This window comes from Ambystoma mexicanum, chromosome 7q (assembly GCF_040938575.1).
Source record: "Ambystoma mexicanum isolate Mex_15411 chromosome 7q, UKY_AmexF1_1, whole genome shotgun sequence".
Classification (NCBI taxonomy): Eukaryota; Metazoa; Chordata; class Amphibia; order Caudata; family Ambystomatidae; genus Ambystoma; species Ambystoma mexicanum.
Window position 1 is genome coordinate 310,621,741 of NC_090941.1, and position 23,913 is coordinate 310,645,653.

Below are 23,913 nucleotides of genomic sequence, written 5' to 3' on the forward strand. Positions count from 1 at the left end.
GTGTGCCCAATAGCCGCTCATTGTAAGTTGAATTTAGAAGTGTGCCCAACAGTCGCTCATTGAAAGTTGAATTTAGAAGTGTGCCCAACAGTCGCTCATTGTAAGTTGAATTTAGAAGGCTGCCCAACAGTCGCTCATTGTAAGTTGAATTTAGAAGTGTGCCCAACAGTCGCTCATGGAAAGTTGAATTTAGAAGTGTGCCTAATAGCTGCTCATTGTAAGTTGAATTTAGAAGTGTGCCCAACAGTCGCTCACTGAAAGTTTAATTTAGAGGTGTGCCCAACTGTCGCTCATGGAAAGTTGAATTTAGAATGTGCCTAATAGCTGCTCATTGTAAGTTGAATTTAGAAGTGTGCCCAATAGCCGCTCATTATAAGTTGAATTTAGAAGTGTGCCCAACAGTCGCTCATTGTAAGTTGAATTTAGAAGTGTGCCCAGTAGCAGCTCATTGTAAATGGAATTTAGAAGAGTACCCAACAGTCGCTCATTGAAAGTTGAACTTACAAGTGTGCCCAACAGTCGCTCATTGAAAGTTGAATTTAGAAGTGTGCCCAATAGCCGCTCTTTGTAAGTTGAATTTAGAAGTGTGCCCAATAGCCGCTCATTGTAAGTTGAATTTAGAAGTGTGTCCAACAGTCGCTCATTGAAAGTTGAATTTAGAAGTGTGCCCAATAGCTGCTCATTGTAAGTTGAATTTAGAAGTGTGCCCTATAGCCTCTCCTTGAATTTAGAAGTGTGCTCAATAACCGCTCACTGAAAATTGAATTTAGAAGTGTGCCCAATAGCCGCTCGTTGAAATTCGAATTTAGATGTGCGCCCAATAGACTCTCTTTGAATTTAGAAGTGTGCCCAATAGCCGCTCATTGAAAGTTGAATTTAGAAGTGTGCCCGATAGCCTCTCTTTGAATTTAGAAGTGTGCCCAACAACCGCTCATTGAAAGTTGAATTTAGAAGTGTGCCCAACAGTCGCTCACTGAAAGTTGAATTTAGAGGTGTGCCCAAAAGTCGCTCATTGAAATTTGAATTTAGAAGTGTGCCCAACAGTTACTCATTGAAAGTTGAATTTAGAAGTGTGCCCAACAGTCGCTCATTGAAAGTTGAATTGAGAAGTGTGCCCAATAACCGCTCATTGTAAGTTGAATTTAGAAGTGTGCCCAACAGTCGCTCACGGAAAATTGAATTTAGAGGTGTGCCCAACAGTCGCTCATTGAAAGTTGAATTTAGAAGTGTGCCCAATAGCCTCTCTTTGAATCTAGAAGTGTGCCCAAAAGCGTCTCTTTGAAAGTTGAATTTAGAGGTGTGCCCAACAGTCGCTCATTGAAAGTTGAATCTAGAAGTTCGCCCAACAATCACTCATTGAATGTTGAATTTAGAAGTGTGCCCAACAGTCGCTCATTGAAAGTTGAATTTAGAAGTGTGCCCAATAACCGCTCATTGTAAGTTGAATTTAGAAGTGTGCCCAACAGTCGCTCACTGAAAGTTGAATTTAGAGGTGTGCCCAACAGTCGCTCATTGAAAGTTGAATTTAGAAGTGTGCCCAATAGCCTCTCTTTAAATCTAGATGTGTGCCCAATAGCCTCTCTTTGAAAGTTGAATTTAGAGGTGTGCCCAACAGTCGCTCATTGAAAGTTGAATTTAGAAGTGTGCCCAACAGTCGCGGATTAAAAGTTGAATTTAGAAGTGTGCCCAATAGCCGCTCATTTTAAGTTGCATTTAGAAGTGTGCCCAATAGCCGCTTATTGTAAGTTGAATTTAGAAGTGTGCCCAACAGTCGCTCATTGAAAGTTGAATTTAGAAGTGTGCCCAATAGCCGCTCATTATAAGTTGAATTTAGAAGTGTGCCCAACAGTCGCTCATTGTAAGTTGAATTTAGAAGTATGCCCAGTAGCAGCTCCTTGTAAGTGGAATTTAGAAGAGTACCCAACAGTCGCTCATTGAAAGTTGAACTTAGAAGTGTGCCCAACAGTCGCTCATTGAAAGTTGAATTTAGAAGTGTGCCCAATAGCCGCTCTTTGTAAGTTGAATTTAGAAGTGTGCCCAATAGCCGCTCTTTGTAAGTTGAATTGAGAAGTGTGCCCAATAGCCGCTCATTATAAGTTGAATTTAGAAGTGTGCCCAACAGTCGCTCATTGAAAGTTGAATTTAGAAGTGTGCCCAACAGTCGCTCATTGTAAGTTGAATTTAGAAGGCTGCCCAACAGTCGCTCATTGTAAGTTGAATTAAGAAGTGTGCCCAACAGTCGCTCATGGAAAGTTGAATTTAGAAGTGTGCCTAATAGCTGCTCATTGTAAGTTGAATTTAGAAGTGTGCCCAACAGTCGCTCACTGAAAGTTGAATTTAGAGGTGTGCCCAACTGTCGCTCATGGAAAGTTGAATTTAGAAGTGTGCCTAATAGCTGCTCATTGTAAGTTGAATTTAGAAGTGTGCCCAATAGCCGCTCATTATAAGTTGAATTTACAAGTGTGCCCAACAGTCGCTCATTGTAAGTTGAATTTAGAAGTGTGCCCAGTAGCAGCTCATTGTAAATGGAATTTAGAAGAGTACCCAACAGTCGATCATTGAAAGTTGAACTTACAAGTGTGCCCAACAGTCGCTCATTGAAAGTTGAATTTAGAAGTGTGCCCAATAGCCGCTCTTTGCAAGTTGAATTTAGAAGTGTGCCCAATAGCCGCTCATTGTAAGTTGAATTTAGAAGTGTGTCAAACAGTCGCTCATTGAAAGTTGAATTTAGAAGTGTGCCCAATAGCTGCTCATTGTAAGTTGAATTTAGAAGTGTGCCCTATAGCCTCTCCTTGAATTTAGAAGTGTGCCCAATAACCGCTCACTGAAAATTGAATTTAGAAGTGTGCCAAACAGTCGCTCATTGAAAGTTGAATTTAGAAGTGTGCCCAATAGCCGCTCATTATAAGTTGAATTTAGAAGTGTGCCCAACAGTCGCTCATTGTAAGTTGAATTTAGAAGTATGCCCAGTTGCAGCTCCTTGTAAGTGGAATTTAGAAGAGTACCCAACAGTCGCTCATTGAAAGTTGAACTTAGAAGTGTGCCCAACAGTCGCTCATTGAAAGTTGAATTTAGAAGTGTGCCCAATAGCCGCTCTTTGTAAGTTGAATTTAGAAGTGTGCCCAATAGCCGCTCTTTGTAAGTTGAATTGAGAAGTGTGCCCAATAGCCGCTCATTATAAGTTGAATTTAGAAGTGTGCCCAACAGTCGCTCATTGAAAGTTGAATTTAGAAGTGTGCCCAACAGTCGCTCATTGTAAGTTGAATTTAGAAGGCTGCCCAACAGTCGCTCATTGTAAGTTGAATTTAGAAGTGTGCCCAACAGTCGCTCATGGAAAGTTGAATTTAGAAGTGTGCCTAATAGCTGCTCATTGTAAGTTGAATTTAGAAGTGTGCCCAACAGTCGCTCACTGAAAGTTGAATTTAGAGGTGTGCCCAACTGTCGCTCATGGAAAGTTGAATTTAGAAGTGTGCCTAATAGCTGCTCATTGTAAGTTGAATTTAGAAGTGTGCCCAATAGCCGCTCATTATAAGTTGAATTTAGAAGTGTGCCCAACAGTCGCTCATTGTAAGTTGAATTTAGAAGTGTGCCCAGTAGCAGCTCATTGTAAATGGAATTTAGAAGAGTACCCAACAGTCGATCATTGAAAGTTGAACTTACAAGTGTGCCCAACAGTCGCTCATTGAAAGTTGAATTTAGAAGTGTGCCCAATAGCCGCTCTTTGTAAGTTGAATTTAGAAGTGTGCCCAATAGCCGCTCATTGTAAGTTGAATTTAGAAGTGTGTCAAACAGTCGCTCATTGAAAGTTGAATTTAGAAGTGTGCCCAATAGCTGCTCATTGTAAGTTGAATTTAGAAGTGTGCCCTATAGCCTCTCCTTGAATTTAGAAGTGTGCCCAATAACCGCTCACTGAAAATTGAATTTAGAAGTGTGCCCAATAGCCGCTCGTTGAAATTCGAATTTAGATGTGCGCCCAATAGACTCTCTTTGAATTTAGAAGTGTGCCCAATAGCCGCTCATTGAAAGTTGAATTTAGAAGTGTGCCCGATAGCCTCTCTTTGAATTTAGAAGTGCGCCCAACAACCGCTCATTGAAAGTTGAATTTAGAAGTGTGCCCAACAGTCGCTCACTGAAAGTTGAATTTAGAGGTGTGCCCAAAAGTCGCTCATTGAAATTTGAATTTAGAAGTGTGCCCAACAGTTGCTCATTGAAAGTTGAATTTAGAAGTGTGCCCAACAGTCGCTCATTGAAAGTTGAATTGAGAAGTGTGCCCAATAACCGCTCATTGTAAGTTGAATTTAGAAGTGTGCCCAACAGTCGCTCACGGAAAGTTGAATTTAGAGGTGTGCCCAACAGTCGCTCATTGAAAGTTGAATTTAGAAGTGTGCCCAATAGCCTCTCTTTGAATCTAGAAGTGTGCCGAAAAAGGGTCTCTTTGAAAGTTGAATTTAGAGGTGTGCCCAACAGTCGCTCATTGAAAGTTGAATCTAGAAGTTCGCCCAACAATCACTCATTGAATGTTGAATTTAGAAGTGTGCCCAACAGTCGCTCATTGAAAGTTGAATTTAGAAGTGTGCCCAATAACCGCTCATTGTAAGTTGAATTTAGAAGTGTGCCCAACAGTCGCTCACTGAAAGTTGAATTTAGAGGTGTGCCCAACAGTCGCTCATTGAAAGTTGAATTTAGAAGTGTGCCCAACAGTCGCGGATTAAAAGTTGAATTTAGAAGTGTGCCCAATAGCCGCTCATTTTAAGTTGCATTTAGAAGTGTGCCCAATAGCCGCTTATTGTAAGTTGAATTTAGAAGTGTGCCCAACAGTCGCTCATTGAAAGTTGAATTTAGAAGTGTGCCCAATAGCCGCTCATTATAAGTTGAATTTAGAAGTGTGCCCAACAGTCGCTCATTGTAAGTTGAATTTAGAAGTATGCCCAGTAGCAGCTCCTTGTAAGTGGAATTTAGAAGAGTACCCAACAGTCGCTCATTGAAAGTTGAACTTAGAAGTGTGCCCAACAGTCGCTCATTGAAAGTTGAATTTAGAAGTGTGCCCAATAGCCGCTCTTTGTAAGTTGAATTTAGAAGTGTGCCCAATAGCCGCTCATTCTAAGTTGAATTTAGAAGTGTGCCCAACAGTCGCTCATTGTAAGTTGAATTTAGAAGTGTGCCCAGTAGCAGCTCATTGTTAGTGGAATTTAGAAGAGTACCCAACAGTCGCTCATTGAAAGTTGAACTCAGAAGTGCGCCCAATAACCGCTCACTGAAAGTCGATTTTAGAAGTGTGCCCAAAAGCCGCTCATTGAAAGTTGAATTTAGAAGTTTGCCCAATAGCCTCACTTTGTATTTAGAAGTGCGCTCAACAACCGCTCATTGAATGTTGAATTTAGAAGTGTGCCCAACAGTCGCTCATTGAAAGTTGAATTTAGAATTGTGCCCAACAGTCGCTCATTGAAAGTTGAATTGAGAAGTGTGCCCAATAGCCGCTCATTGTAAGTTGAATTTAGAAGTGTGCCCAACAGTCGCTCATTGAAAGTTGAATTTAGAAGTGTGCCCAACAGTCGCTCATTGTAAGTTCAATTTAGAAGGGTGCCCAACAGTCGCTCATTGTAAGTTGAATTTAGAAGTGTGCCCAACAGTCGCTCATGGAAAGTTGAATTTAGAAGTGTGCCTAATAGCTGCTCATTGTAAGTTGAATTTAGAAGTGTGCCCAACAGTCGCTCACTGAAAGTTGAATTTAGAAGTGTGCCCAACAGTCGCTCATGGAAAGTTGAATTTAGAAGTGTGCCTAATAGCTGCTCATTGTAAGTTGAATTTAGAAGTGTGCCTAACAGTCGCTCACTGAAAGTTGAATTTAGAGGTGTGCCCAAAAGTCGCTCATTGAAAGTTGAATTTAGAAGTGTGCCCAACAGTCGCTCATTGAAAGTTGAATTTAGAAGTGTGCCCAACAGTCGCTCATTGAAAGTTGAATTGAGAAGTGTGCCCAATAACCGCTCATTGTAAGTTGAATTTAGAAGTGTGCCGAACAGTCGCTCACGGAAAGTTGAATTTAGAGGTGTGCCCAACAGTCGCTCATTGAAAGTTGAATTTAGAAGTGTGCCCAATAGCCTCTCTTTGAATCTAGAAGTGTGCCCAAAAGCGTCTCTTTGAAAGTTGAATTTAGAGGTGTGCCCAACCGTCGCTCATTGAAAGCTGAATCTAGAAGTTCGCCCAACAATCACTCATTGAATGTTGAATTTAGAAGTGTGCCCAACAGTCGCTCATTGAAAGTTGAATTTAGAAGTGTGCCCAATAACCGCTCATTGTAAGTTGAATTTAGAAGTGTGCCCAACAGTCGCTCACTGAAAGTTGAATTTAGAGGTGTGCCCAACAGTCGCTCATTGAAAGTTGAATTTAGAAGTGTGCCCAATAGCCTCTCTTTAAATCTAGATGTGTGCCCAATAGCCTCTCTTTGAAAGTTGAATTTAGAGGTGTGCCCAACAGTCGCTCATTGAAAGTTGAATTTAGAAGTGTGCCCAACAGTCGCTCATTGAAAGTTGAATTTAGAAGTGTGCCCAATAGCCTCTCATTGTAAGTTGAATTTAGAAGTGTGCCCAACAGTCGCTCATTGAAAGTTGAATTTAGAAGTGTGCCCAATAGCCGCTCATTATAAGTTGAATTTAGAAGTGTGCCCAACAGTCGCTCATTCTAAGTGGAATTTAGAAGTGTACCCAACAGTCGCTCATTGAAAGTTGAACTTAGAAGTGTGCCCAACAGTCGCTCATTGAAAGTTGAATTTAGAAGTGTGCCCAATAGCCGCTCTTTGTAAGTTGAATTTATAAGTGTGCCCAATAGCCGCTCATTGTAAGTTGAATTTAGAAGTGTGTCCAACAGTCGCTCATTGAAAGTTGAATTTTGAAGTGTGCCCAATAGCTGCTCATTGTAAGTTGAATTTAGAAGTGTGCCCTATAGCCTCTCCTTGAATTTAGAAGTGTGCCCAATAAACGCTCACTGAAAGTTGAATTTAGAAGTGTGCCCAATAGCCGCTTGTTGAAATTCGAATTTAGATGTGCGCCCAATAGCCTCTCTTTGAATTTAGAAGTGTGCCCAATAGCCACTCATTGAAAGTTGAATATAGAAGTGTGCCCGATAGCCTCTCTTTGAAAGTTGAATCTAGAAGTGCGCCCAACAACTGCTCATTGAATGTTGAATTTAGAAGTGTGCCCAACAGTCGCTCATTGAAAGTTGAATTTAGAAGTGTGCCCAATAACGGCTCATTGAAAGTTGAATTTAGAGGTGTGCCCAACAGTCGCTCATTGAAAGTTGAATTTAGAAGTGTGCCCAATAGCCTCTCTTTGAAAGTTGAATTTAGAGGTGAGCCCAATAGCCTCTCTTTGAATTTAGAAGTATGCCCATTAGCCTCTCTTTGAATCTAGAAGTGTGCCCAATAACCACTCATTGAAAGGTGAATTTAGAAGTGTGCCCAATAGCCTCTCTTTGAAAGTTGAATCTAGAAATAAGCCCAATAGCCTCTCTTTGAAAGTTGTATTTAGAAGTGTGCCCAATAGCCTCTCTTTGAATTTAGAAATGTGCCCACTAATCGCTCATTGAAAGTTGAATTTAGAAGTGTGCCCAATAGCTGCTCATTGAATGTCGAATTTAGAAGTGTGCCCAACAGTCGCTCATCGAAAGTTGAATTTAAAAGTGTGTCCGATAGCCCCTCACTGAATGTTGAATTTAGAAGTTGGCCCAATGGCCTCTCTTTGAATTTAGAAGGGTGCACAAAAGCCGCTCATTCACAGTTGAATTTAGAAGCCTGCCCAATAGCCTCTCTTTGAATCTAGAAGCGTGTCCAAAAGCCTCTCCTTGAATTTAGAAGTGTGCCCGATAGCCTCTCTTTGAATTTAGAAGTTCTCCCAACAACCGCTCATTGAATGTTGAATTTAGAAATGTGCCCAACAGTCGCTCATTGAAAGTTGAATTTAGATGTGTGCCCAATAGCCGCTCATTCTAAGTTGAATTTAGAAGTGTACCCAACAGTCGCTCATTGAAAGTTGAATTTAAAAGTGTGACCAATAGCCTCTGTTTGAATCTAGAAGTGTGCCCAATAGCCTCCCTTTGAAAGTTGAATCTAGAAGTGCGCCCAACAACCGCTCATTGAATGTTGAATTTAAAGTGTTCCCAACAGTCGCTCATTGAAAGTTGAATTTAGAAGTGTGCCCAAGAGCCACTCGTTGTAAGTTGAATTTAGAAGTGTGCCCAATAGCCTCTCTTTGAAAGTTGAGTTTAGAGGTGAGCCCAATAGCCTCTCTTTGAATTTAGAAGTATGCCCGTTAGCCTCTCTTTGAATTTAGAAGTATGCCCAATAGCCTCTCTTTGAATCTAGAAGTGTGCCCAATAACCGCTCATTGAAATGTGAATTTAGAAGTGTGCCCAATAGCCACTCTTTGAAAGTTGAATCTAGAAATGCGCCCAATAGCATCTCTTTGAAAGTTGTATTTAGAAGTGTGCCCAATAGCCTCTCTTTGAATTTAGAAATGTGCCCACTAACCGCTCATTGAAAGTTGAATTTAGAAGTGTGCCCAATAGCTGCTCATTGAAAGTCGAATTTAGAAGTGTGCCCAACAGTCGCTCATCGAAAGTTGAATTTAAAAGTGTGTCCAATAGTCCCTCACTGAATGTTGAATTTAGAAGTTGGCCCAATAGCCTCTTTTTGAATTTAGAAGGGTGCACAATAGCTGCTCATTCACAGTTGAATTTAGAATCTTGCCCAATAGCCTCTCTTTGAATCTAGAAGTGTGTCCAAAAGCCTCTCCTTGAAATTAGAAGTGTGCCCGATAGCCTCTCTTTGAATCTAGAAGTGCGCCCAACAACCGCTCATTGAATGTTGAATTTAGAAATGTGCCCAACAGTCGCTCATTGAAAGTTGAATTTAGAGGTGTGCCCAACAGTCGCTCATTGAAAGTTGAACTTAGAAGTGTGCCCAACAGTCGCTCATTGAAAGTTGAATTTAGAAGTGTGCCCAATAGCCGCTCTTTGTAAGTTGAATTTAGAAGTGTGCCCAATAGCCGCTCATTGTAAGTTGAATTTAGAAGTGTGCCCAACAGTCGCTCATTGAAAGTTGAATTTAGAAGTGTGCCCAACAGTCGCTCATTGAAAGTTGAATTTAGAAGTGTGCCCAACAGTCGCTCACTGAAAGTTGAATTTAGAGGTGTGCCCAACAGTCGCTCATTGAAAGTTGAATCTAGAAGTGTGCCCAATAGCCTCTCTTTGAAAGTTGAATCTAGAAGTGCGCCCAACAACTGCTCATTGAATGTTGAATTTAGAAGTGTGCCCAACAGTCGCTCATTGAAAGTCGAATTTAGAAGTGTGCCCAATAACGGCTCATTGAAAGGTGAATTTAGAAGTGTGCCCAATAGCCTCTCTTTGAAAGTTGAATTTAGAGGTGAGCCCAATAGCCTCTCTTTGAATTTAGAAGTATGCCCATTAGCCTCTCTTTGAATCTAGAATTGTGCCCAATAACCGCTCATTGAAAGGTGAATTTAGAAGTGTGCCCAATAGCCTCTCTTTGAAAGTTGAATCTAGAAATACGCCCAATAGCCTCTCTTTGAAAGTTGTATTTAGAAGTGTGCCCAATAGCCTCTCTTTGAATTTAGAAATGTGCCCACTAACCGCTCATTGAAAGTTGAATTTAGAATTGTGCCCAATAGCTGCTCATTGAATGTCGAATTTAGAAGTGTGCCCAACAGTCGCTCATCGAAAGTTGAATTTAAAAGTGTGTCCGATAGCCCCTCACTGAATGTTGAATTTAGAAGTTGGCCCAATGGCCTCTCTTTGAATTTAGAAGGGTGCACAATAGCCGCTCATTCACAGTTGAATTTAGAAGCCTGCCCAATAGCCTCTCTTTGAATCTAGAAGCGTGTCCAAAAGCCTCTCCTTGAATTTAGAAGTGTGCCCGATAGCCTCTCTTTGAATTTAGAAGTTCTCCCAACAACCGCTCATTGAATGTTGAATTTAGAAATGTACCCAACAGTCGCTCATTGAAAGTTGAATTTAGATGTGTGCCCAATAGCCGCTCATTCTAAGTTGAATTTAGAAGTGTGCCCAACAGTCGCTCACTGAAAGTTGAATTTAGAGGTGTACCCAACAGTCGCTCATTGAAAGTTGAATTTAGAAGTGTGACCAATAGCCTCTCTTTGAATCTAGAAGTGTGCCCAATAGCCTCTCTTTGAAAGTTGAATCTAGAAGTGCGCCCAACAACCGCTCATTGAATGTTGAATTTAAAGTGTGCCCAACAGTCGCTCATTGAAAGTTGAATTTAGAAGTGTGCCCAATAGCCGCTCGTTGTAAGTTGAATTTAGAGGTGAGCCCAATAGCCTCTCTTTGAATTTAGAAGTATGCCCGTTAGCCTCTCTTTGAATTTAGAAGTATGCCCAATAGCCTCTCTTTGAATCTAGAAGTGTGCCCACTAACCGCTCATTGAAAGTTGAATTTAGAAGTGTGCCCAATAGCTGCTCATTGAAAGTCGAATTTAGAAGTGTGCCCAACAGTCGCTCATCGAAAGTTGAATTTAAAAGTGTGTCCAATAGCCCCTCACTGAATGTTGAATTTAGAAGTTGGCCCAATAGCCTCTCTTTGAATTTAGAATGGTGCACAATAGCTGCTCATTCACAGTTGAATTTAGAATCTTGCCCAATAGCCTCTCTTTGAATCTAGAAGTGTGTCCAAAAGCCTCTCCTTGAAATTAGAAGTGTGCCCGATAGCCTCTCTTTGAATCTAGAATGCGCCCAACAACCGCTCATTGAATATTGAATTTAGAAATGAGCCCAACAGTCGCTCATTGAAAGTTGAATTTAGATGTGTGCCCAATAGCCGCTCATTCTAAGTTGAATTTAGAAGTGTGCCCAACAGTCGCTCACTGAAAGTTGAATTTAGAGGTGTACCCAACAGTCGCTCATTGAAAGTTGAATTTAGAAGTGTGACCAATAGCCTCTCTTTGAATCTCAAAGTGTGCCCAATAGCCTCTCTTTGAAAGTTGAATCTAGAAGTGCACCCAAAAACCGCTCATTGAATGTTGAATTTAAAGTGTGCCCAACAGTCGCTCATTGAAAGTTGAATTTAGAAGTGTGCCCAATAGCCGCTCGTTGTAAGTTGAATTTAGAAGTGTGCAAATAGCCGCTCATTGTAAGTTGAATTTAGAAGTGTGCCCAACGTCGCTCATTGAAAGTTGAATTTAGAAGTGTGCCCAATAGCCGCTGATTGTAAGTTGAATTTAGAAGTATGCCCAACAGTCGCTGATTGTAAATTGAATTTAGAAGTGTGCCCAGTAGCAGCTCATTGTAAGTTGAATTTAGAAGAGTACCCAATAGTCCCTCATTGAAAGTTGAACTTAGAAGTGTGCCCAACAGTCGCTCGTTGAAAGTTGAATTTAGAAGTGTGCCCAACAGTGGCTCACTGAAAGTTGAATTTAGAAGTATGCCCAACAGTCGCTCACTGAAAGTTGAATTTAGAAGTGTGCCCAACAGTCGATCACTGAAAGTTGAACTCAGAAGTGCGCCCAATAACCGCTCATTGAAAGTTGAATTTAGAAGTGCGCCCAAAAGTCGCTCATTCAAAATTGAATTTATAAGTGTGCCCAATAACCGCTCATTGAAAGTTAAATTTAGAAGTGTGCCCAATAGCCTCTCCTTGAATTTAGAAGTGTGCCCAATAACCGCTCACTGAAAGTCGAATTTAGAAGTGTGCCCAATAGCCGCTCATTGAAATTCAAATTTAGATGTGCGCCCAATAGCCTCTCTTTGAATTTAGAAGTGTGCCCAATAGCCTCTCTTTGAAAGTTGAATTTAGAGGTGTGCCCAATAGCCTCTCTTTGAATTTTGAAGTGTGACCAATAACAGCTCATTGAAAGTTGAACCTAGTAGTGTTACCAATAGCCGCTCATTGAAAGTCGAATTTAGAAGTGTGCCCAAAAGTCGCTCATTGAAAGTTGCAATTTAGAAGAGTGCCCAATAGCCGCTCATTGAAAGTCGAATTTAGAAGTGTGCCCAAAAGTCGCTCATTGAAAGTTGCAATTTAGAAGTGTGCCCAATAGCCTCTCTTTGAAAGTTGAATTTAGAGGTTAGCCCAATAGCCTATCCTTGAATTTAGAAGTATGCCCAATAGCCTCTCTTTGAATCTAGAAGTGTGCCCCATAACCGCTCATTGAAAGTTGAATTTAGAAGTGTGCCCAATAGCCTCTCTTTGAAAGTTGAATTTAGAGGTGAGCCCAATAGCCTCTCTTTGAATTTAGAAGTGTGCCCAATAGCCGCTCATTGAATGTTGAATTTAGAAGTATGCCCAATAGCCTCTCTTTGAAAGTTGAATTTAGAGGTGTGCCCAATAGCCTCTCTTTGAATTTAGACGTGTGCCCAATATCCGCTCACTGAAAGTCGAATTAAGAAGTGTGCCCAATAGCCGCTCATTGAAATTCGAATTTAGATGTGCGCCCAATAGCCTCTCTTTGAATTTAGAAGTGTGCCCAATAGCCTCTCTTTGAAAGTTGAATTTAGAGGTGTGCCCAATAGCCTCTCTTTGAATTTTGAAGTGTGACCAATAACAGCTCATTGAAGGTTGAACCTAGGAGTGTTCCCAATAGCCGCTCATTGAAAGTCGAATTTAGAAGTGTGCCCAAAAGTCGCTCATTGAAAGTTGCCATTTAGAAGAGTGACCAATAGCCGCTCATTGAAAGTCGAATTTAGAAGTGTGCCCAAAAGTCGCTCATTGAAAGTTGAATTTAGAAGTGTGCCCAACAGTCGCTCATTGTAAGTTCAATTTAGAAGGGTGCCCAACAGTCGCTCATTGTAAGTTGAATTTAGAAGTGTGCCCAACAGTCGCTCATGGAAAGTTGAATTTAGAAGTGTGCCTAATAGCTGCTCATTGTAAGTTGAATTTAGAAGTGTGCCCAACAGTCGCTCACTGAAAGTTGAATTTAGAAGTGTGCCCAACAGTCGCTCATGGAAAGTTGAATTTAGAAGTGTGCCTAATAGCTGCTCATTGTAAGTTGAATTTAGAAGTGTGCCTAACAGTCGCTCACTGAAAGTTGAATTTAGAGGTGTGCCCAAAAGTCGCTCATTGAAAGTTGAATTTAGAAGTGTGCCCAACAGTCGCTCATTGAAAGTTGAATTTAGAAGTGTGCCCAACAGTCGCTCATTGAAAGTTGAATTGAGAAGTGTGACCAATAACCGCTCATTGTAAGTTGAATTTAGAAGTGTGCCGAACAGTCGCTCACGGAAAGTTGAATTTAGAGGTGTGCCCAACAGTCGCTCATTGAAAGTTGAATTTAGAAGTGTGCCCAATAGCCTCTCTTTGAATCTAGAAGTGTGCCCAAAAGCGTCTCTTTGAAAGTTGAATTTAGAGGTGTGCCCAACCGTCGCTCATTGAAAGCTGAATCTAGAAGTTCGCCCAACAATCACTCATTGAATGTTGAATTTAGAAGTGTGCCCAACAGTCGCTCATTGAAAGTTGAATTTAGAAGTGTGCCCAATAACCGCTCATTGTAAGTTGAATTTAGAAGTGTGCCCAACAGTCGCTCACTGAAAGTTGAATTTAGAGGTGTGCCCAACAGTCGCTCATTGAAAGTTGAATTTAGAAGTGTGCCCAATAGCCTCTCTTTAAATCTAGATGTGTGCCCAATAGCCTCTCTTTGAAAGTTGAATTTAGAGGTGTGCCCAACAGTCGCTCATTGAAAGTTGAATTTAGAAGTGTGCCCAACAGTCGCTCATTGAAAGTTGAATTTAGAAGTGTGCCCAATAGCCGCTCATTTTAAGTTGCATTTAGAAGTGTACCCAATAGCCGCTCATTGTAAGTTGAATTTAGAAGTGTGCCCAACAGTCGCTCATTGAAAGTTGAATTTAGAAGTGTGCCCAATAGCCGCTCATTATAAGTTGAATTTAGAAGTGTGCCCAACAGTCGCTCATTCTAAGTGGAATTTAGAAGTGTACCCAACAGTCGCTCATTGAAAGTTGAACTTAGAAGTCTGCCCAACAGTCGCTCATTGAAAGTTGAATTTAGAAGTGTGCCCAATAGCCGCTCTTTGTAAGTTGAATTTATAAGTGTGCCCAATAGCCGCTCATTGTAAGTTGAATTTAGAAGTGTGTCCAACAGTCGCTCATTGAAAGTTGAATTTTGAAGTGTGCCCAATAGCTGCTCATTGTAAGTTGAATTTAGAAGTGTGCCCTATAGCCTCTCCTTGAATTTAGAAGTGTGCCCAATAAACGCTCACTGAAAGTTGAATTTAGAAGTGTGCCCAATAGCCGCTTGTTGAAATTCGAATTTAGATGTGCGCCCAATAGCCTCTCTTTGAATTTAGAAGTGTGCCCAATAGCCACTCATTGAAAGTTGAATATAGAAGTGTGCCCGATAGCCTCTCTTTGAAAGTTGAATCTAGAAGTGCGCCCAACAACTGCTCATTGAATGTTGAATTTAGAAGTGTGCCCAACAGTCGCTCATTGAAAGTTGAATTTAGAAGTGTGCCCAATAACGGCTCATTGAAAGTTGAATTTAGAGGTGTGCCCAACAGTCGCTCATTGAAAGTTGAATTTAGAAGTGTGCCCAATAGCCTCTCTTTGAAAGTTGAATTTAGAGGTGAGCCCAATAGCCTCTCTTTGAATTTAGAAGTATGCCCATTAGCCTCTCTTTGAATCTAGAAGTGTGCCCAATAACCACTCATTGAAAGGTGAATTTAGAAGTGTGCCCAATAGCCTCTCTTTGAAAGTTGAATCTAGAAATAAGCCCAATAGCCTCTCTTTGAAAGTTGTATTTAGAAGTGTGCCCAATAGCCTCTCTTTGAATTTAGAAATGTGCCCACTAATCGCTCATTGAAAGTTGAATTTAGAAGTGTGCCCAATAGCTGCTCATTGAATGTCGAATTTAGAAGTGTGCCCAACAGTCGCTCATCGAAAGTTGAATTTAAAAGTGTGTCCGATAGCCCCTCACTGAATGTTGAATTTAGAAGTTGGCCCAATGGCCTCTCTTTGAATTTAGAAGGGTGCACAAAAGCAGCTCATTCACAGTTGAATTTAGAAGCCTGCCCAATAGCCTCTCTTTGAATCTAGAAGCGTGTCCAAAAGCCTCTCCTTGAATTTAGAAGTGTGCCCGATAGCCTCTCTTTGAATTTAGAAGTTCTCCCAACAACCGCTCATTGAATGTTGAATTTAGAAATGTGCCCAGCAGTCGCTCATTGAAAGTTGAATTTAGATGTGTGCCCAATAGCCGCTCATTCTAAGTTGAATTTAGAAGTGTACCCAACAGTCGCTCATTGAAAGTTGAATTTAAAAGTGTGACCAATAGCCTCTGTTTGAATCTAGAAGTGTGCCCAATAGCCTCCCTTTGAAAGTTGAATCTAGAAGTGCGCCCAACAACCGCTCATTGAATGTTGAATTTAAAGTGTTCCCAACAGTCGCTCATTGAAAGTTGAATTTAGAAGTGTGCCCAAGAGCCACTCGTTGTAAGTTGAATTTAGAAGTGTGCCCAATAGCCTCTCTTTGAAAGTTGAGTTTAGAGGTGAGCCCAATAGCCTCTCTTTGAATTTAGAAGTATGCCCGTTAGCCTCTCTTTGAATTTAGAAGTATGCCCAATAGCCTCTCTTTGAATCTAGAAGTGTGCCCAATAACCGCTCATTGAAATGTGAATTTAGAAGTGTGCCCAATAGCCACTCTTTGAAAGTTGAATCTAGAAATGCGCCCAATAGCATCTCTTTGAAAGTTGTATTTAGAAGTGTGCCCAATAGCCTCTCTTTGAATTTAGAAATGTGCCCACTAACCGCTCATTGAAAGTTGAATTTAGAAGTGTGCCCAATAGCTGCTCATTGAAAGTCGAATTTAGAAGTGTGCCCAACAGTCGCTCATCGAAAGTTGAATTTAAAAGTGTGTCCAATAGTCCCTCACTGAATGTTGAATTTAGAAGTTGGCCCAATAGCCTCTTTTTGAATTTAGAAGGGTGCACAATAGCTGCTCATTCACAGTTGAATTTAGAATCTTGCCCAATAGCCTCTCTTTGAATCTAGAAGTGTGTCCAAAAGCCTCTCCTTGAAATTAGAAGTGTGCCCGATAGCCTCTCTTTGAATCTAGAAGTGCGCCCAACAACCGCTCATTGAATGTTGAATTTAGAAATGTGCCCAACAGTCGCTCATTGAAAGTTGAATTTAGAGGTGTGCCCAACAGTCGCTCATTGAAAGTTGAACTTAGAAGTGTGCCCAACAGTCGCTCATTGAAAGTTGAATTTAGAAGTGTGCCCAATAGCCGCTCTTTGTAAGTTGAATTTAGAAGTGTGCCCAATAGCCGCTCATTGTAAGTTGAATTTAGAAGTGTGCCCAACAGTCGCTCATTGAAAGTTGAATTTAGAAGTGTGCCCAACAGTCGCTCATTGAAAGTTGAATTTAGAAGTGTGCCCAACAGTCGCTCACTGAAAGTTGAATTTAGAGGTGTGCCCAACAGTCGCTCATTGAAAGTTGAATCTAGAAGTGTGCCCAATAGCCTCTCTTTGAAAGTTGAATCTAGAAGTGCGCCCAACAACTGCTCATTGAATGTTGAATTTAGAAGTGTGCCCAACAGTCGCTCATTGAAAGTCGAATTTAGAAGTGTGCCCAATAACGGCTCATTGAAAGGTGAATTTAGAAGTGTGCCCAATAGCCTCTCTTTGAAAGTTGAATTTAGAGGTGAGCCCAATAGCCTCTCTTTGAATTTAGAAGTATGCCCATTAGCCTCTCTTTGAATCTAGAATTGTGCCCAATAACCGCTCATTGAAAGGTGAATTTAGAAGTGTGCCCAATAGCCTCTCTTTGAAAGTTGAATCTAGAAATACGCCCAATAGCCTCTCTTTGAAAGTTGTATTTAGAAGTGTGCCCAATAGCCTCTCTTTGAATTTAGAAATGTGCCCACTAACCGCTCATTGAAAGTTGAATTTAGAATTGTGCCCAATAGCTGCTCATTGAATGTCGAATTTAGAAGTGTGCCCAACAGTCGCTCATCGAAAGTTGAATTTAAAAGTGTGTCCGATAGCCCCTCACTGAATGTTGAATTTAGAAGTTGGCCCAATGGCCTCTCTTTGAATTTAGAAGGGTGCACAATAGCCGCTCATTCACAGTTGAATTTAGAAGCCTGCCCAATAGCCTCTCTTTGAATCTAGAAGCGTGTCCAAAAGCCTCTCCTTGAATTTAGAAGTGTGCCCGATAGCCTCTCTTTGAATTTAGAAGTTCTCCCAACAACCGCTCATTGAATGTTGAATTTAGAAATGTACCCAACAGTCGCTCATTGAAAGTTGAATTTAGATGTGTGCCCAATAGCCGCTCATTCTAAGTTGAATTTAGAAGTGTGCCCAACAGTCGCTCACTGAAAGTTGAATTTAGAGGTGTACGCAACAGTCGCTCATTGAAAGTTGAATTTAGAAGTGTGACCAATAGCCTCTCTTTGAAAGTTGAATCTAGAAGTGCGCCCAACAACCGCTCATTGAATGTTGAATTTAAAGTGTGCCCAACAGTCGCTCATTGAAAGTTGAATTTAGAAGTGTGCCCAATAGCCGCTCGTTGTAAGTTGAATTTAGAGGTGAGCCCAATAGCCTCTCTTTGAATTTAGAAGTATGCCCGTTAGCCTCTCTTTGAATTTAGAAGTATGCCCAATAGCCTCTCTTTGAATCTAGAAGTGTGCCCACTAACCGCTCATTGAAAGTTGAATTTAGAAGTGTGCCCAATAGCTGCTCATTGAAAGTCGAATTTAGAAGTGTGCCCAACAGTCGCTCATCGAAAGTTGAATTTAAAAGTGTGTCCAATAGCCCCTCACTGAATGTTGAATTTAGAAGTTGGCCCAATAGCCTCTCTTTGAATTTAGAAGGGTGCACAATAGCTGCTCATTCACAGTTGAATTTAGAATCTTGCCCAATAGCCTCTCTTTGAATCTAGAAGTGTGTCCAAAAGCCTCTCCTTGAAATTAGAAGTGTGCCCGATAGCCTCTCTTTGAATCTAGAATGCGCCCAACAACCGCTCATTGAATATTGAATTTAGAAATGAGCCCAACAGTCGCTCATTGAAAGTTGAATTTAGATGTGTGCCCAATAGCCGCTCATTCTAAGTTGAATTTAGAAGTGTGCCCAACAGTCGCTCACTGAAAGTTGAATTTAGAGGTGTACCCAACAGTCGCTCATTGAAAGTTGAATTTAGAAGTGTGACCAATAGCCTCTCTTTGAATCTCAAAGTGTGCCCAATAGCCTCTCTTTGAAAGTTGAATCTAGAAGTGCACCCAAAAACCGCTCATTGAATGTTGAATTTAAAGTGTGCCCAACAGTCGCTCATTGAAAGTTGAATTTAGAAGTGTGCCCAATAGCCGCTCGTTGTAAGTTGAATTTAGAAGTGTGCAAATAGCCGCTCATTGTAAGTTGAATTTAGAAGTGTGCCCAACGTCGCTCATTGAAAGTTGAATTTAGAAGTGTGCCCAATAGCCGCTGATTGTAAGTTGAATTTAGAAGTATGCCCAACAGTCGCTGATTGTAAATTGAATTTAGAAGTGTGCCCAGTAGCAGCTCATTGTAAGTTGAATTTAGAAGAGTACCCAATAGTCCCTCATTGAAAGTTGAACTTAGAAGTGTGCCCAACAGTCGCTCGTTGAAAGTTGAATTTAGAAGTGTGCCCAACAGTGGCTCACTGAAAGTTGAATTTAGAAGTATGCCCAACAGTCGCTCACTGAAAGTTGAATTTAGAAGTGTGCCCAACAGTCGATCACTGAAAGTTGAACTCAGAAGTGCGCCCAATAACCGCTCATTGAAAGTTGAATTTAGAAGTGCGCCCAAAAGTCGCTCATTCAAAATTGAATTTATAAGTGTGCCCAATAACCGCTCATTGAAAGTTAAATTTAGAAGTGTGCCCAATAGCCTCTCCTTGAATTTAGAAGTGTGCCCAATAACCGCTCACTGAAAGTCGAATTTAGAAGTGTGCCCAATAGCCGCTCATTGAAATTCAAATTTAGATGTGCGCCCAATAGCCTCTCTTTGAATTTAGAAGTGTGCCCAATAGCCTCTCTTTGAAAGTTGAATTTAGAGGTGTGCCCAATAGCCTCTCTTTGAATTTTGAAGTGTGACCAATAACAGCTCATTGAAAGTTGAACCTAGGAGTGTTACCAATAGCCGCTCATTGAAAGTCGAATTTAGAAGTGTGCCCAAAAGTCGCTCATTGAAAGTTGCAATTTAGAAGAGTGCCCAATAGCCGCTCATTGAAAGTCGAATTTAGAAGTGTGCCCAAAAGTCGCTCATTGAAAGTTGCAATTTAGAAGTGTGCCCAATAGCCTCTCTTTGAAAGTTGAATTTAGAGGTTAGCCCAATAGCCTATCCTTGAATTTAGAAGTATGCCCAATAGCCTCTCTTTGAATTTAGAAGTGCGCCCAAAAGTCGCTCATTCAAAATTGAATTTATAAGTGTGCCCAATAACCGCTCATTGAAAGTTAAATTTAGAAGTGTGCCCAATAGCCTCTCCTTGAATTTAGAAGTGTGCCCAATAACCGCTCACTGAAAGTCGAATTTAGAAGTGTGCCCAATAGCCGCTCATTGAAATTCAAATTTAGATGTGCGCCCAATAGCCTCTCTTTGAATTTAGAAGTGTGCCCAATAGCCTCTCTTTGAAAGTTGAATTTAGAGGTGTGCCCAATAGCCTCTCTTTGAATTTTGAAGTGTGACCAATAACAGCTCATTGAAAGTTGAACCTAGGAGTGTTACCAATAGCCGCTCATTGAAAGTCGAATTTAGAAGTGTGCCCAAAAGTCGCTCATTGAAAGTTGCAATTTAGAAGAGTGCCCAATAGCCGCTCATTGAAAGTCGAATTTAGAAGTGTGCCCAAAAGCCGCTCATTGAAAGTTGAATTTAGAAGTGTGCCCAATAGCCTCTCTTTGAAAGTTGAATTTAGAGGTGAGCCCAATAGCCTCTCTTTGAATTTAGAAGTGTGCCCAATAGCCGCTCATTGAATGTTGAATTTAGAAGTATGCCCAATAGCCTCTCTTTGAAAGTTGAATTTAGAGGTGTGCCCAATAGCCTCTCTTTGAATTTAGACGTGTGCCCAATATCCGCTCACTGAAAGTCGAATTAAGAAGTGTGCCCAATAGCCGCTCATTGAAATTCGAATTTAGATGTGCGCCCAATAGCCTCTCTTTGAATTTAGAAGTGTGCCCAATAGCCTCTCTTTGAAAGTTGAATTTAGAGGTGTGCCCAATAGCCTCTCTTTGAATTTTGAAGTGTGACCAATAACAGCTCATTGAAGGTTGAACCTAGGAGTGTTCCCAATAGCCGCTCATTGAAAGTCGAATTTAGAAGTGTGCCCAAAAGTCGCTCATTGAAAGTTGCCATTTAGAAGAGTGACCAATAGCCGCTCATTGAAAGTCGAATTTAGAAGTGTGCCCAAAAGTCGCTCATTGAAAGTTGCAATTTAGAAGTGTGCCCAATAGCCTCTCTTTGAAAGTTGAATTTAGAGGTGAGTCCAATAGCCTCTCTTTGAATTTAGAAGTATTCCCAATAGCCTCTCTTTGAATCTAGAAGTGTGCCCAATAACCGCTCATTGAAAGGTGAATTTAGAAGTGTGCCCAATAGCCTCTCTTTGAAAGTTGAATTTAGAGGTGAGCCCAATAGCCTCTCTTTGAATTTAGAAGTGTGCCCAATAGCCGCTCATTGAATGTTGAATTTAGAAGTATACCCAATAGCCACTCTTTGAAAGTTGAATTTAGAGGTGTGCCCAAGAGCCTCTCTTTGAATTTTGAAGTGTGACCAATAACAGCTCATTTAAAGTTGAATTTAGAAGTGTGCCCAATAACCGCTCATTGAAAGTTGAACCTAGGAGTGTGCCCAATAGCCGCTCATTGAAAGTCGAATTTAGAAGTGTGCCCAAAAGTCGCTCATTGAAAATTGCAATTTAGAAGTGTGCCCAATAGCCTCTCTTTGAATTTAGAAGTATGCCCAATAGCCTCTCTTTGAATCTAGAAGTGTGCCCAATAACCGCTCATTGAAAGGTGAATTTAGAAGTGTGCCCAATAGCCTCTCTTTGAAAGTTGAATTTAGAGGTGAGCCCAATAGCCTCTCTTTGAATTTAGAAGTATGCCCAATAGCTTCTCTTTGAATCTAGAAGTGTGCCCAATAACCGCTCATTGAAAGGTGAATTTAGAAGTGTGCCCAATAGCTGCTCATTGAAAGTCGAATTTAGAAGTGTGCCCATCAGTCACTCATCGAAAGTTGAATTTAAAAGTGTGCCCAATAGCCCCTCACTGAATGTTGAATTTAGAAGTTGGCCCAATAGCCTCTCTTTGAATTTAGAAGGGTGCACACTAGCCGCTCATTCACAGTTGAATTTAGAAGCCTGCCCAATTGCCTCTCTTTGAATCTAGAAGTGTGTCCAAAAGCCTCTCTTTGAATTTAGAAGTGTGTCCAAAAGCTGCTCATTGAATGTTGAACCTAGAAGTGTGAAAACATTCAATTTAGAAATGTGCTCAATAGGCTCTATGTGAAATTTAAACCTAGAAGTGCATTTAGAATTTGAATTTGGACGTGTCCCAATAGCCGCTCTATGAAAGTTGTACTAAAAAGTGCACCTAGAAGTTGAATTTAAACTGTGCCCTATAGACTCTCTGTGAACGTTGAATTTAGACTATAGGTGAAAGTTGAATTTAGAAGTGTGCCCATTAGACTCTCTGCGAAAGTTGAATCTAAAAGTGTGACCAACAAACTCTCCACGAAAGTTAAATCTAGAAGTGTGCCCAATATCTTAATAGTCTAATACCGTGCCTGGTTGAACCAAATAATCTCCCTAATAACCTCTCTGTGCAAAGTTGATTCTAGAATCCAAAACTGTGCCGAATAGCCTAATACCGTCCCTCTATAAAGTCGAATTAAGAGAAATGTGCCTATTAGCATACCCTAATTGATCTGCCTAGTGTCCATTAGTCTCTCTGCGCCTAGATCAAAATAGAAGTGCACACGACTGCATTAAGATTAGAAGCATGCCTAAATACCCCTTCTGTGCAAAATCTAAGTTAAAAGTATACCTAATAATATATCTGTGTAATGTAGAATCCAGAACTGTGCCGAATAGCCTTATACTCCCCTATACAAAACTGAATCTAGAGACAGACCTAATATCATCCCTATACATCATCCCTGTGTGCAGTTGAACTTGGAAGTGTACCTAATGTACCTAATAGCCTACTATCTCTGTGTACAGTTGAATCTTGAAGTACTCCTAATATTCTAATATTATCTTTGTACAAATTAAACTTGGAAGTGTCCCTAATAGTTTTACCCCACTGAATTTAGAAATACAATTAGAAAACCCTCCTAGACTGCACCTAAAAGTCCAAAATGAGTGCACCCAGTACACCAGAGCCTGTCGGAAACAACCACCCTAGACCACCCACACTTCCCGATCTGCCTGCCATCCCACCCTCCTTCGCACACCCTACCATTCCCCTCTCCAAACACCAAGCCAGAGGGGCTTGATGGCAAGCCAACTACCCTAAGGCCTCACCTCTGCCGAACCCCACCACCGACCAGCCTACGTTAACCACGCCCGCTCCCCTCACTATCATACCGGGCACACCCTACCCTGCATTCATCCACCCCCCGCCTTGCCCACAAACCCCTGACACTTTCCCCCCGGACCGCACCCTTTCCCCTCCCTAAAAACTGCACGTCTAGTTGTAGCAAGAACCGAAGCCGCATCCCTCTCCCCCTCCGACCCCCCTACCCTCTCTCACACTCCAATCCCTGGAAAAAAACTAAAGAGGAAATGTACCTGGTCCCCCTCAATCTCTCAGCACTCCTCACCCCCCCTGTCGAGACCCACCGCCACATTCTCCCAATCGCCTCCTTCCCCCCTGGCGTCACCCTTCCTGAAACCCCTCTCCTTCTATTTCTCATCAACTGCAACGGAAACTTCAAACCGCTCACACCCCTCCTTCAAATCCCGCGAGCCAATCCCGATCATCCCAACCCACGGAGACACCCAGTCCCGCCCGAAACCCCACAGTTTTTCTGCTCGCCCACTATTCCCATTGATCATCACCCATCATACCCACCCTCCCCATCTCTAGATTCCACTCTCTCCTCTCCGCCACCGTCCCCTTCCGCTCCAGCTCCGAGACCAACTTCGCCTACCGATGTGAACTGCGTCCTATTTAATGCCCGATCCGTAGTGAAAAACAGACACTGCATCTTTGACCTCCTCGCCTCTGAGAAACCTGACCTGGTTTTCATCACTGAGACCTGGTTCTCTGACGACTTCACACCAATCGCTAATGAAGCCTTCCCCCCTGACTACACCCTTATCCCACTGAACTGCCCCTCTAGAGGGGGAGTAGCATTCCTCTTCAAATCTCTCTTCCACGCCTCAATCATCGACAACCAACCTTCCATTCCTTCCTGAAAATCTCTCCTTGTTAAATTATCCCTCTCTCCGTCGCTCTCACACAGCTTCCTAATAATCTACAGGCCCCCTGGCTATGATAGACAATTCACAAACAACCTCTGCGACTCTATTGCCACCCTTCAACTAAACCATCCCAACCTCACCCTTCTTGGAGACTTCAACATATGGCTCGACATCCCCACCAACCCTATGACACACTCTCTGGTTGACAGTTTAGACGCAATCAACCTCCAACCCCACGTAAATGGCCTGACTCACTATAAAGGACACACTCTTGATGTCATCTTTAGCTCCAACACCATGATCATCTAAACCCCCCCCACCCCTATCATCTGGTCGTCACTTCATTCTCTCTTTTGCCATTCGTTCACCCGACACCCTTCCTGTCCCCGAATCTGAACCTCCGATTCTACGCAAATGCTGGAAAAAAATAATAATCATCCCGGACCTAGCCGATGCACTCCTCCAGTCTCCACCTCCAACCTGCCAACTTACTAAACAACTAACCCCAGACGACTTTG